This window comes from Schistocerca americana, chromosome X (assembly GCF_021461395.2).
Source record: "Schistocerca americana isolate TAMUIC-IGC-003095 chromosome X, iqSchAmer2.1, whole genome shotgun sequence".
Classification (NCBI taxonomy): domain Eukaryota; kingdom Metazoa; phylum Arthropoda; class Insecta; order Orthoptera; family Acrididae; genus Schistocerca; species Schistocerca americana.
In genome coordinates this window covers 148,053,661-148,067,792 of record NC_060130.1, presented here as the reverse complement: position 1 = coordinate 148,067,792, position 14,132 = coordinate 148,053,661, and the positions used below count along the sequence as shown (strand labels likewise).

Below are 14,132 nucleotides of genomic sequence, written 5' to 3'. Positions count from 1 at the left end.
AATCTTAAGGCAGCCACCAGAACAAGCACAAATAGAACACGAAGTGACACTCATGTTAGATATAGAAGAAAAATTTCAGCTGACATATATAGAATACAAAGACACAAATACAGACATTAGACCATTCTTGGATAGACCGCCAAATAACCCACAAGTCGAAACAACAATAAAAACTATCAACACAATCATACACAACAAAATAAATGAAAACACAACAATGGAAGAGTTACAACTACTGGTTTATATAGGAGCGCTCACTACACTAAATATACACACTAGGCAGAGATCAGAACCAACCAACACACACAAGAAACCCACAAAACCAGCATGGCAACACAGGCTACAGATCAGAATAGAAAAACTGAGAAAAGACATCGGACAGCTAACACAGTTTATAAGAAATGAAATGTCAGAAAAAAAACGAAAAAGGGTAGGTAAAATCTCACAACAAGAAGTGATAGAGCAATTAGATGAAAAGAAGCAGAAATTACAAGCATTGGCCAAACGACTTAGAAGAAACAAAAAAAGTGAAACTAGAAGGAAACAAAACCAAACAATCAACACAAACCAAAAGGAATTTTACCAGACAATAGATAACACACACATTAAAATAGACAATCCACCAAACATAACAGACATGGAACACTTCTGGAGCAACATATGGTCAAACCCGGTTCAACATAACAGGCATGCACGGTGGATACAAGCAGAAACAGATGCATATAAGATGATACCACAAATGCCTGAAGTGATAATTTTGCAACATGAAGTCACCCAAGCAATTAATTCTACTCACAATTGGAAAGCCCCCGGAAAAGATAAAATAGCAAATTTCTGGCTAAAGAAATTCACCTCAACACATTCACATCTAACTAAATTATTTAACAGTTACATTGCAGACCCATACACATTCCCTGATACACTTACACATGGAATAACTTATCTGAAAGATCAAGCAGCCACAGCAAACCCAGCTAAATATTGCCCCATAACATGCCTACCAATAATATACAAAATATTACCTTCAGTCATTACACAGAAATTAATGACACATACAACACAGAACAAAATTATAAATGAAGAACAAAGGAGCACGAGGATGTAAAGAGCAACTGATAATAGATGCACAGGAGACATATCAAGCTAAAACTAAACAAAGGTCGTTACACTATGCATACATTGATTACCAAAATGCTTTTGATAGTGTACCCCACACATGGTTACTACAAATATTGGAAATATACAAAGTAGATCCTAAATTGATACAGTTCCTAAACACAGTAATGAAAAATTGGAAAACCACACTTAATATCCAAACAAATTCAAATAATATCACATCACAGCCAATACAGATTAAGCGTGGAATATACCAAGGAGACTCATTAAGTCCTTTCTGGTTCTGCCTTGCTCTGAACCCACTATCCAACATGCAAAATAATACAAATTATGGATACAATATTACTGGAACATACCCACACAAAATCACACATCTGCTATACATGGATGATCTAAAACTACTGGCAGCAACAAATCAACAACTCAACCAAGTACTAAAGATAACAGAAGTATTCAGCAATGATATAAATATGGCTTTTGGAACAGACAAATGTAAGAAAAATAGCATAGTCCAGGGAAAACACACTACACAAGAAGATTACATATTGGATAACCATAGCGACTGCATAGAAGCGATGGAAAAAACAGGTGCCTATAAATATCTAGGATACAGACAAAAAATAGGAATAGATAATACAAATATTAAAGAAGAACTGAAAGAAAAATACAGAGAAAGACTAACAAAAACACTGAAAACAGAATTGACAGCAAGAAACAAGAAAAAAGCTATAAATACTTATGCTATACCAATATTCACCTACTCATTTGGAGTAGTGAAATGGAGTAACACAGCCCTAGAAGCACTCAATACACTTACACGATCACAATGCCACAAATATAGAATATATCACATACTTTCAGCAACTGAAAGATTCACATTAAGCAGAAAGGAAGGAGGAAGGGGATTTATCGACATAAAAAACCTACATTATGGACAGGTAGACAATTTAAGAAAATTCTTTCTAGAACGAGCAGAAACTAGCAAAGTACACAAAGCAATCACTCATAAAAATACATCGGCTACACCACTGCAATTTCATAACCACTTCTACAACCCTTTAGATCACATAACATCAAAAGATACGAAGAAAGTAAATTGGGAAGAGAAAACACTACATGGCAAGCACCCGTATCATCTAACACAGCCACACATCGATCAAGACGCATCCAACACATGGCTAAGAAAAGGCAATATATACAGTGAGATGGAAGGATTCATGATTGCAATACAGGATCAAACAATAAACACCAGATATTACAGCAAGCATATTATTAAAGATCCCAATACCACAACAGATAAATGCAGACTTTGCAAACAACAAATAGAAACAATAGATCACATCACAAGCGGATGTACAATACGAGCAAATACAGAAGACCCCAGAAGACATGACAATGTAGCAAAAATAACACATCAACAGCTTACCTTACAACATAAACTTATATAACGACATGTTCCCACATACAAGTATGCACCACAAAATGTACTGGAGAACGATGAATACAAATTATACTGGAACAGAACCATTATAACAGATAAAACAACACCACATAACAAACCTGACATCACACTCACCAATAAAAAGAAGAAATTAACACAACTAATCGAAATATCCATACGCAGTACAACAAATATACAAAAGAAAACAGGAGAAAAAATTGAAAAATACATCCAACTGGCTGAGGAAGTCAAGGACATGTGGCATCAGGATAAAGTTGACATTATACCAATTATACTATCAACTACAGGAGTCATACCACATAATATCCACCAGTACATCAATGCAATACAGCTACATCCAAACTTATATATACAACTACAGAAATCTGTAATTATTGACACTTGTTCAATTACCCGAAAGTTCCTAAATGCAATGTAACATATACCATACAGTTAAAAGGAAGTCACACTTGATCAAGGTCCACGTCACCTTCCATTTATAACCAGACATAACGTCTGAGACAAGAAAGAAATAATAATAATAATGTCAATAATAACAATGATAGTGGCAGATAGACAGAAGAATTTATAGATGTACAAAATGTATGTTTTCTTATATAGCGAGATCTGGGGAAAGAAAATATCAAGGGCCTGTACCACCTAAGAATACTGGGAAATGACGAAAAGCTGGTTGGAGATGCAGGATGCACAAGGGCAATGAGTGTGCACAGGGCCGATGGCAAACATTGTTCATCCTTTATTACATAGATCATTAACTGCCTTCTGAAGCTGCAGCTGTTATTCAGTTCTCTAATATAACGCAAGAAGTTATTCCACATTTGAGTTCCTGCTGCTAAGAAGTACTTTGAGAAAGTGACTGAAAGGTGGAGTGAGACAGAAAGGATTTTGCTCTGATGGGGACCGGTGTTTCTGCCACATTGTTCAGGCAAGAGCGTTAAGGTTACATGTGTACTCACTTGATAAGACACTAGAAAAACAGAGGGTACAGAAATCTCTACGCTTGTCTGCATGCAGCCAAGGTAGTTGTGCATACGATGGCGAAATATGATCAAAGAGTTGAACTTCACAGATATTTCTAAATTTATAAGTATTTCCAGCTACTGTGAGCTTTCCTGAGAAAGGCTTTGGATGACAACAATGCTGTAATCAATAATTGGAAGTGTAAGTGTTTGTACAAGTTTCTTTTCCAGGTCAAGAGGGAAGGTCTTTTCATATTTTTGTAAATCATGGAGAGATGCTGATACGATTTTGCACATTATAGTTATGTGCTCAGATCAATTTAGATTTACATCATTATAACTTTTAGACTCTTCACTGAAGAAGAGAAGTTGATATTTGTCTCATTTAGCATTAAAGATGGTAGGGATTCCAGATAATTCGGGCTAATGAGCCTTGAATGACCTACTAATACCACTTGGGATTTGTGTAGGTTACGCCTTAACCCTATGTCAGTAGAGAGATTCAGCAGGTTCTGGCTCTATTTTTAATGCTAACTAGCTCACTCGTTTCACTCACTCACTCGTTAGCTTTGAAACATTTACCCAGACCTTGGTTAATATATGTACTGTCGACTAATTTTCAGGTCCAGCGCACTTACTTTCATTAAAGAAAGCATATTTTATTTTAAAATACGTAAAAATTAAGTGGAAAGAATATTTATTCCTATTACATTCTCTTATTATAAAAAATTAGTATTTTCTGAAAAAGTGAATGTAAGAAAATAAATAAAAACGGTTTTTCTGTGTTCTATCCTTGCCAAAACTTTCCTAGTTCTTTCTACCTGAGCAACTATAATACTTTTATGAACTGTTGACTCTTCATGTTTTTTGGCATAAGAATTCGCGACATTTCTACCACATTTACCTATAACTTTTATATTCTTGTACATATTTATGTTTACATCCCTTAGAAATGCTACATTATCCATCTGATCAATATTTATCTTTATAAAATTCATTAATATTCTTTCTATTGAGATTGTCACCACACAGCTTTGTCCATTTAAAGATTATAAAATTTAATAGGAAAAATATATTTTTATAAAATTTCATAGATTAATTTCCAAATCATGAAATTCTTTATCATTATTTTTGAGTTTTTTGATTCTTTTAAATCTCAATTTTATAGTCTCTTTTTCAAAAAACTGAAAATCCCAGTTACAAATTATTTTTGAATATCTCTTAGGTAAAATAAATTTAAATTCAATGTCCAGTTCCTAAACATATTTTTCTCCATACCTGATAGGTAAATGTTCACAAACTATGTAAAACATTTACTTGTAACTCACTAATCTTCTTAAACAAATTTGTATTTCTAATGTTGTTGACCTTTTTCAGAAATGATTCCATTTATGTAGAAAAATTTTCATTAGAGTTTTGTACAATGGTTCAAATGGCTCTGAGCACTATGGTAGTTAACTGCTGAGGTCATCAGTCCCCTAGAACTTAGAACTACATAAACTTAACTAACCTAAGGACATCACAGACACCCACGCCCAAGGCAGGATTCGAACCTGCGACCGTAGTGGTCACGCGGTTCCAAACTGTAGCGCCTAGAACCACTCAGCCACTCTGGTCGGCCTTTGTACAATGTGTAATGGCCATATGGTAATGTATTTTCATTTTCCAGAACGTATCGTTTATTATCATGAGGACTCAATGCTCTCTTGTTTACCTCAACTGTGTAGATTTCATGTTTTTCACTTCAAATCTAATCCATCATTCCAAACTGTTCTCAATTGTTAAACAATCTTCATAATCTTCTAAACTTATTCAATTTTTAAAAACGTATTTTTCACTCCTTTTGATTTTTTCTCTTCTTTATCACCAACTTCATAAGCATGCCAGTTGCTCTTCAGAAATGGAATTCTTTTATGATTTTTCCATTAAATATGTCTCTTATTTTTCCTAAGGCTTTCTTGTTGACTTACCGAATTCCATAAGTATTTAAGTAACATCTGTTAAACAACGACTTGTATCAAAGTGATCAATTGCCAATGTGTGTGTTCATAGGAATCTTCAATTTGTATGCTGTAGATATAACTATCTGTACCTTGATAACATAGCTCAAAATTATCTCCATATTTTGGTTTCATTATCCCATAGTGAGAAACACACATTCGTTCTTTAGATAAATCAAGTATACTCATAACAACATAGATTGGTTTATTAAATGAAATTCTAGTTTTATTCATATGTTTGGCAACTAGGTTTTGTTAAATATAGTTCTTCTTTGGAAGTTTGATTTTGCTATAAGTTTATCACATTTTTCTCCCTCTGACACTAATTTTCCATTGTCTTACCAAATACTGAACTATTCATTAGCCTGTAGTAATCTTTTTCAAAATAGTTTTGCTTCAGTTCTCATTTCAGTATTTCTTCAACCAGTCTGATTGATTAAATTTTAAAACTGCATGTATTTTTGTTAATTTCATTCCTAGAGACTGTTGACTTTTAATCACACAGATGCTTCTGTAACTTTGCTTAATCGTGCCACATAAAGGCTCACCATGCCTGTCAAACTCTAGCATGCACCTCACTGCATACAATGCACAGAAAATCCCAATACCTGGATAATGTGGTTTGCCTGCCACTTACAAATCTCACACAAGGACAGTGAGTTATAATGACTGGCAATCAAGAGACAGTTGAAACATTTTTGGCTTTGATTCGTTTGGCCTTATCATCCAAGACACTGCACTATCATTTATTGCTTCTAATCCAAAAGACAGTGTGGCTAATTTCCTTAAGAAATTTCCTGAACTATTTTCTGATAGACTTGGCCAAATTAATAATTTTGCAGCTCACATTACCGTGAAAGACAATGCACAGTCTAAGATTTTGCAGGCTCCGCCTGTTCCCATTGCTTTGCGAGACAAAGTAGCCAGTGAATGAAAAGAATTGCAAGAAAATGGTGTGATTGCTCCAGCACAAGCTAGTCATTGGGCAAGTCCGTTGGTTTTGATGCCCAAGCCTTCTGATCGAATTCGCATTTGTGTTGACTTCAAGACTACTGTCAATCCACAGACAATAATAGACACTTATCCATTGCCTCCCCCTGAGGATCTTACGGACAGGCATGCGCAGCCCTTAATTTTTCTAAGATCGATTTACATATGCTTATTTGCAAATACCACTACATGAAGAATCACAGAAAGTCTTTGTTAATACACACTTAGGCCTGTTCAAGTATTTGCGTTTCCCCTTCGGAAGTGCCTCCACACCCGCCATTTTCAACGTTTCTTGGAACAGCTGACTGCTCATGTGCTGTTCTGTTAGAACTACCTTGACAGTATTATCGTCTCAGGTCGTACGCCAGAGGAACACATTGTCAATTTGCGTACTCTTTTTCGAGTGTTGTCAGATGCAAGACTCGAGTGTCGTCTCGAAAAGTGTGACATTTTTCTGACAGAACTACAGTACTTACAGACAGTGATAGACAGTCAGGGTGTGCACCCCTTCCAATCTAATTTGTTTGCAATCCGTCTCCTGCCTGTTCCTCGCAATGTATCTGAACTGTAGTCAGTGCTAATGAAGTTGACATTCTACATTCCTTTCCTTCTGAATGCTTCATTGCATTTCTTGCGGAAAAAAGTGCCTGTCATATGAACTAAAGAGTGTCACTATGCATTTTAGGAGCTCAAAAATGCCTTGCTCAGTGACAGACGTTCAGTACATTTTCATCTAGCCAAACCAATGACGCTTTCTCTTACTGCATCGGCGCTGTGCTTTCTCACAGAATTGGTGCACAAAACAGACCTATCGCTTTTGCCTTAAGGTTGTTAACTCAAACTCAGTGCAATTATTCACAAATTGAAAAATTAGGTCTCGCTATTTTTATGGTGTGATAAAATCCCATCCCTATCTGTTTGGTCGCAAGTTCTATTTAGTGATAGATCACAAGCCCTTCCGGTCCTCGTTCATCTGTCCTACAAGCAATGCTCTGAACTTGCAACGTTGGGCTTCTCATCTATCTCAGGATCAGTACGAAATTGTGTGCAGACCTACGGCAAAGCATGGCAATGCTGACGCCGTTTCTCGCCTTTCAATCGGCCTCGACTCTGATTTTGATTCCTCTGACGCATCTTGCTGCCAGATCGATGCGCAGGACTCTGAATTGCTGCAATTTTTCCCACTGAATTACAGAAAAATTGCACAGGCTATGGAAGCGGTCCCTGATCTGAAGAGTTTGTTGCATTACATTTGCACGTCTTGGCCTTGCTCAGTGAACAGTATTCATAAATCAGGAGTGCGCCGATATTTTGCTCGTTGGCGTAACCTTTCAGTACAACAAGGTGTGACCTTAGTACAATGTGACAGTGAACAATCACGTGTGCTCCTTCCCACAGTGTTTCAAAAGGACCTGTTACAACTGCTTCACTAAGGCCATTGGGTAATTGTTAATGCGCCAGTACTGTACTTGGAAGGGCATGGGCGCCCACATTGAACAGATGACGCCACACTGTTGCATATGCGCGGACAACCAATCAGCTCCGTCACAGACATTCCCAGCTTGGTCTGACATTCAATCTCCATGGCATCGAGTGTACATATACCGGGTGATCAAAAAGTCAGTATAAATTTGAAAACCGAATAAATCACGGAATAATGTAGATAGAGAGGTACAAATTGACACACATGCTTGGAAAGACATGGGGTTTTATTAGAACCAAAAAAAATACGAAAGTTCAAAAAATGTCCGACAGATGGCGCTTCATCTGATCAGAATAGCCATAATTAGCATTACAAAGTAAGACAAAGCAAAGATGATGTTCTTTACAGGAAATTCTCAATATGTCCACCATCATTCCTCAACAACAGCTGTAGTCGAGGATTAATGCTGTGAACAGCTCTGTAAAGCATGTCCGGAGTTATGGTGAGGCATTGGCGTCGGATGTTGTCTTTCAGCATCCATAGAGATGTCGGTCGATCACGATACACATCCGACTTCAGGTAAACCCAAAGCCAATAATCGCACGGACTGAGGTCTGGGGACCTGGGAGGCCAAGCATGACGAAAGTGGTGGCTGAGCACACGATCGTCACCAAACGACGCGCTCAAGAGATCTTTCACGCGTCTAGCAATATGGAGTGGTTCTAATAAAACCCCGTGTCATTCCAAGCACGTGTGTCAATTTTTATCTCTCTATCTACATTATTCCGTGGTTTATTAAGTTTTCAAATTTTTACTGACTTTTTGATCACCCGGTACTTTGCAGGACCATGGTGGAACACTCTTTGGCTTATTGTGGAACTCTTTTAGCAAGTCTGTTGGCGGTGCCTATGAACTCTACCACGTCACGTAGCACCATTGAAGTGTTGTCCTCAATTTTTTGCACTGAAGGACTGCCTGAAGTCATTGTTACGGACAACGGGCCTCAGTTCATGTCACATGACTTTGAACATTTTAGTGAACGTAACGGCATTCGTCATCTAGCAAGTGCTCCGTTTCACCCCCAGTCCAACGGAGAAGCAGAAGCGCCTCCGATGCTCCGCGAGTATGAGATTGCACCACATGGTCTTGTTCTTTATAGGGGTTTTGGCCGACGTCAGCGTCGGGGGCGAGGCGAGATTCAGAAACGCTTTGCACATTTGTGAATGTAATTGCAGGTCCCGATGGTTTGCAGCGCCGTCATCAGAATGACATTAGCATTTGTCGCTTTCCCCGTGATTCTGCCGCTTTTCTTCCCCCTGATTCACGGCCAAACGTGACCACGCGGCCTTCGGAGCCTTCCGTTGGTGCCGCCAGGACGAGCCAATGCACGTCGCGCCCTCGCCTCCACCGTCGCCGCTCTCCGACACGATGGACCTGGATCCGACATGCCGGCCGAAGTGGCCGTGCGGTTAAAGGCGCTGCAGTCTGGAACCGCAAGACCGCTACGGTCGCAGGTTCGAATCCTGCCTCGGGCATGGATGTTTGTGATGTCCTTAGGTTATTTAGGTTTAACTAGTTCTAAGTTCTAGGGGACTAATGACCTCAGCAGTTGAGTCCCATAGTGCTCAGAGCCATTTTGATCCGACATCGGCGTCGCCATTACAGTCATCGTCCGAGGAGCGCCCTCAGGACTGGACGTGTATCCTGAGCAGTGTTTTCAGGAGGATGTTCCTCTGCTCTCGCAAACCAGATAGTGGGGTACGGTCGAGAGTACGCCGTCCTCTACAGTTACGGCTCCCAGCTCACCTCTATGTCCAGCTTCCTGCCCTCCTCACCCCCCCCCCCCCCCCGTTGTCTTTCGCATCTCCAGTACATGACAACGGTGTGTCGTTTCGGGGAGATGGGGGGAGGGGGGGGGGAGGAACGTGCTGGCGAACGCCTTCGCCAGCACACCAGTCGGCACTAGGAAGCACTGTATAGCAGACGTTGAACTAGGCGCGCCTATGACAAGAAAAGACGAAGCTTTGCAAAAACAGACATAATGTCTGATGTGATAACAGCAATCAGTGGTTTTGTAATGTTACTTGTAATCCGTCTTGATTGCAAATTTTTTTTTAATTCATATGACCGGTTTCGGTTCATTCAGAACCATCTGATATTTCAGTTACAGGAGTACCCCGTCCAAATCCAGCAACTTTCACATGCTGCGTCACATAAAAAAACCGAAACCGGTCATATGAATAAAAAAAATTGCAATAAAGACGGATTATAAGTAGCATTAGAAAAGATCAAGACACGCCCCCAGGCTACGCGCTGATAACGCCCACTGGGCAGCTTGGATATAGGCCGCCGCCGCCGAGCGAACTGTCTCAATCGCTTAACCTCGCACTCAGTAGCTCAGCACGTCGTATTGGGATTCAGTTCGCATCGCATCTCAGTAAGTCTAGTGCTCCAGTCCACAGTGATAGTCGCCGCCTCGCACCCGAGCAAGCTGTGAGGGAACGTCAGTCATTGTATATAGTTGTGATATGGACATGGACAAGATTCAAGACTTTAATTGAAGTCAAGTACTCGATTGGTTCCAATAATAAAGTGTACTTTAACCATGTGTACATTTTGTGTTGTAGTGAGAGGAAACCAGCCACCTACCTATCGTACCACCCTCTCCTCATCCAGCCAGAAACCACAAAACATAGCAGGAGGGCACAGCCACAACAGAGATAAATACTGGTTAAGGTTTCTGTAGTGAACTTCATAATTATGTTTGTCATTCAAGCTAGTCAAAAACTTATTTTCTCCACTTACTGGTACAATTTCATTTTCAGGACCAATTGGTAGATCTTTATGTAAATCATGTAATTCTTTGGATATTGTAGATCTACTTCAACAGTTTGTCCAGAAAGTCCAAGCATGCTTCCAATACTATATTTTATATCAATTTATAGCTTTACCATGCTCTCAATAGTGACTCTGCTTAAAATTTCATCTGCTTCAAATTTCAATAGCCCCCTTTTTTGTATGAATAAGTTTTTATAATTTTTTTTACTATACTGAACAACAGGAATTTCGATCGTTCCTCCATCACAGTATAATTTATTATTTTTTGATGAAATATTCAGAGTTAGAAGACCTGAATAAAAACCAACATGTGCCACATTATAATAACTTTCTCGCATGGGTACAGTAGATGTTTCTTTGAGAACAGATGATTTATCATTCAACTGAAATAGTTTATTGATTCATATTTAAAAAATTCTATTTAATCAAATAAAACCTAGTTGGCAACCGAAAATCAGCATTCCTGAGAAGAAGTCAAAATATAAGCATGGTCAACTATTACCAAACTCTGTTCGATGTGCAATCATAAGACCAAGCAGTTGTGGAAAAACGACATTAACTATTTACAATTATATTCTAGCACCAGGATGGTTAAACTGGGATACAATTAATCATTTGTACATTCATTCTAAAACCTTAAATAAACTGAAATACTTGGAATTAATAAAAAAGATATGAATAACTGAAGATAAGCATAATGAGAATATTGCTATTTTTATTGAAAATAATAACAAAATTATTCCATTACATCAACGTCAAAATATCTCAGTTGTTTTTGATGACTTCAGTCTTGAAAAGGAATAGATAGTTTTTACTTGGCTCAAACTTATTCGAAAATACCAAAACAATAAGTCAGAAAAAATGTCAATTTTTTTGATATTCTCAGACAGCATGAATCAAATTTAAATCATATTTAGCATGAGTTTGTTGGTAGAGATTTAAAGAAGTTTGACGATTTTAAAGAAATACAAGTGATATTAAAAAATTTAGATTGGTGGTTATGTTACAGCTATAAATGTAACTGAAAGAATGTCACAGTATGTCAACAACTGTGAGGGTACAACACTTGGATTAAGACCTTTTGGTCGATAAAGTTATGTTAGCAGTTTACTAGTTAAATTCGATTGTGGTAAAATAAGTACTGGTAATAAACAATGTGGAGTTACAGATGGATTACTTACTCTTTTAGTTAGAAAACATATTACTATGGATGATATGAGTGAAATACATGATGATATTGATTTATCTAACTGTGCAGATATCTTGTTCAAATCAGGGGTATTATATTCTGATAATAATCAAACTAAAATAACATTAAGTAGAGATAAAAAAATAAAGGTTTGACAAAACAAATTGTTGATGACTATTTCCCAAACTTATGACACAGGTACAAGTTCAGATGACAAAAAAGGTCAATGTGTAGTAAAGACATATTCAGAAAAACCGACTGGGTGTATTTGGACGGACGATGTCTGGCAGTTAATTGATAGATTACCAGTAGTTCATAGTAATGTATTATCTGCAGTTGAAAAGTTGGAATAACTCAAACATTAACTAATAAATGTAGTGATTTCATCATCAACAACCCTAAAGGAATTCCATGCATAATTAGTTTTTGAATATTCTTCCACTCACATTTTGGAAAAGTGAAAGACATGGAGAAGGAATCATATATTGAGCTTTAAATAATTTACCAACGCGTAAGATCCATCTACCAGGAAATTCATACTGCAGACCCTTTACTGAGCTAAAAGAAGGATTAACATGTGATAGTAAAGGAAATTAATCTACTAGATGAAGCCAGTAAAAAACATGATATTGCTTACAAAAAAATAAAAATCTGGGAAAAGGACCTGAAACAGATAAAGAACTTCATCTAATTGCAAGATAAAGACTGTGTGCTTCTGTAGGCACATTAGGTGAAAAATTGGCGGCAACTGCTCTTACAGGAATAATATATGGAAAACGAAAATTAAAAATCGGTTTCGATGTCTATGAAAATGGAAGGGGTTTGTAAAAGTATTAACAATTTTTATCTACATGAAAGAATAACGTCAGCACTGATTATACTTTGCCACCTAGTGGTAAAAAAATCGATTAAAGTTAAATTAAATAATGAAAAATTACTTAGTATCGATAATTTTTAAGTTACCCTAAAAAAGAGAGATTAAACCACAAAAACAGGTGGTAATTTAATCATAACTTTAGGTATACCTGTTGCAAAAAAGGCTATTGAATATTCAACAAAAAAAGAAAAAAGGTTATGCATCAACAAAACATTGAGGAGGATTTTTACAATTACTGCTGCTCACATTACTATATGTAGCAAATATTGGTTCACTAGTTGACGGTTCTACAGCCATTTCAAATGCAGTAATAGATAAAATGGAAGCTGAGGCGTAGAGCCTTTGCATTGCTCCTGTCACTTGTTAGGACGATATCGTTATAGGCATGAGTCATCGACAGATGTCACCAGCTGACATGGTCCTGAGTTACAGAGCTGCAAGTAGTTGTACTAGTAGGCGGCAGAGGTCAGCAGTTGATGGACAGTGCTAGCAGTTGCAGTCAAAACAATGTTGTAAAGTTATGTTTGACTAATATTTAATGTATTTGCATTATTATAATTGTTTTATATGTGTAGTAATTAGCAGTGTGAGTGTTGTATGAGTGAAGAAGAACAGAAGTAAATGAAAATTGTTTTGTTTATTCACAAAGTACCAGTTAAACTATACAGGGGATTTACTACAATTAAATGTGCAGTCACTTAATGGTACTAATGAATCGTGAGTAGAACACAAATTAATGGGTAATTTCAGAAGGAGTAATTTTATATTTGATACTTTTCTAAATTTATTTATTTAGCAATTGCCATAGAAAGAAGTGTTTTACTATGATTGGTCATTGAAGTAAAGCGCGGGTTAGGCCGATATTACACCATCAAATTTCTTTGTCAAAGATTTGATCAAAGATGTGATCCAACCTTCCGTCAAATATATTTGACAAAGATCTTTGACATAGCACTAGAAGGGGTATTACACTGTCATCAAATTTTTCGTCAAAGTTCAAGATGGCTCACAACACCAATTTATTAACCGCAGCAGTTGCACATACCGCAATTGCATTGTGTGCACATGCGGAAGTGGGGAAAAAAAAAGGAACCATACATATGAGGTTGACAGTCTTAAATTCCTGGGATTACGACTTGATAATAAATTCAGTTGGGAGGAGCAAACCACAGAACTGCAGAAACGCCTTAACAAATCTGTGTTTGCAATTCGAGTGTTAGCAGACATAGGCGACATAAAAATGAAAAAGCCTGCATACTTTGCCTACTTTCAATCCAT

General features: G+C 37.5%; 1 protein-coding gene across 1 annotated transcript in view; it reads right to left on the bottom strand.

Moving 5' to 3' along the window:
- Positions 1-14,132, bottom strand: part of LOC124555871 (Down syndrome cell adhesion molecule-like protein Dscam2) — a 606,714-nt gene that overhangs the window by 174,590 nt on the left and 417,992 nt on the right. The window lies entirely within an intron of this gene.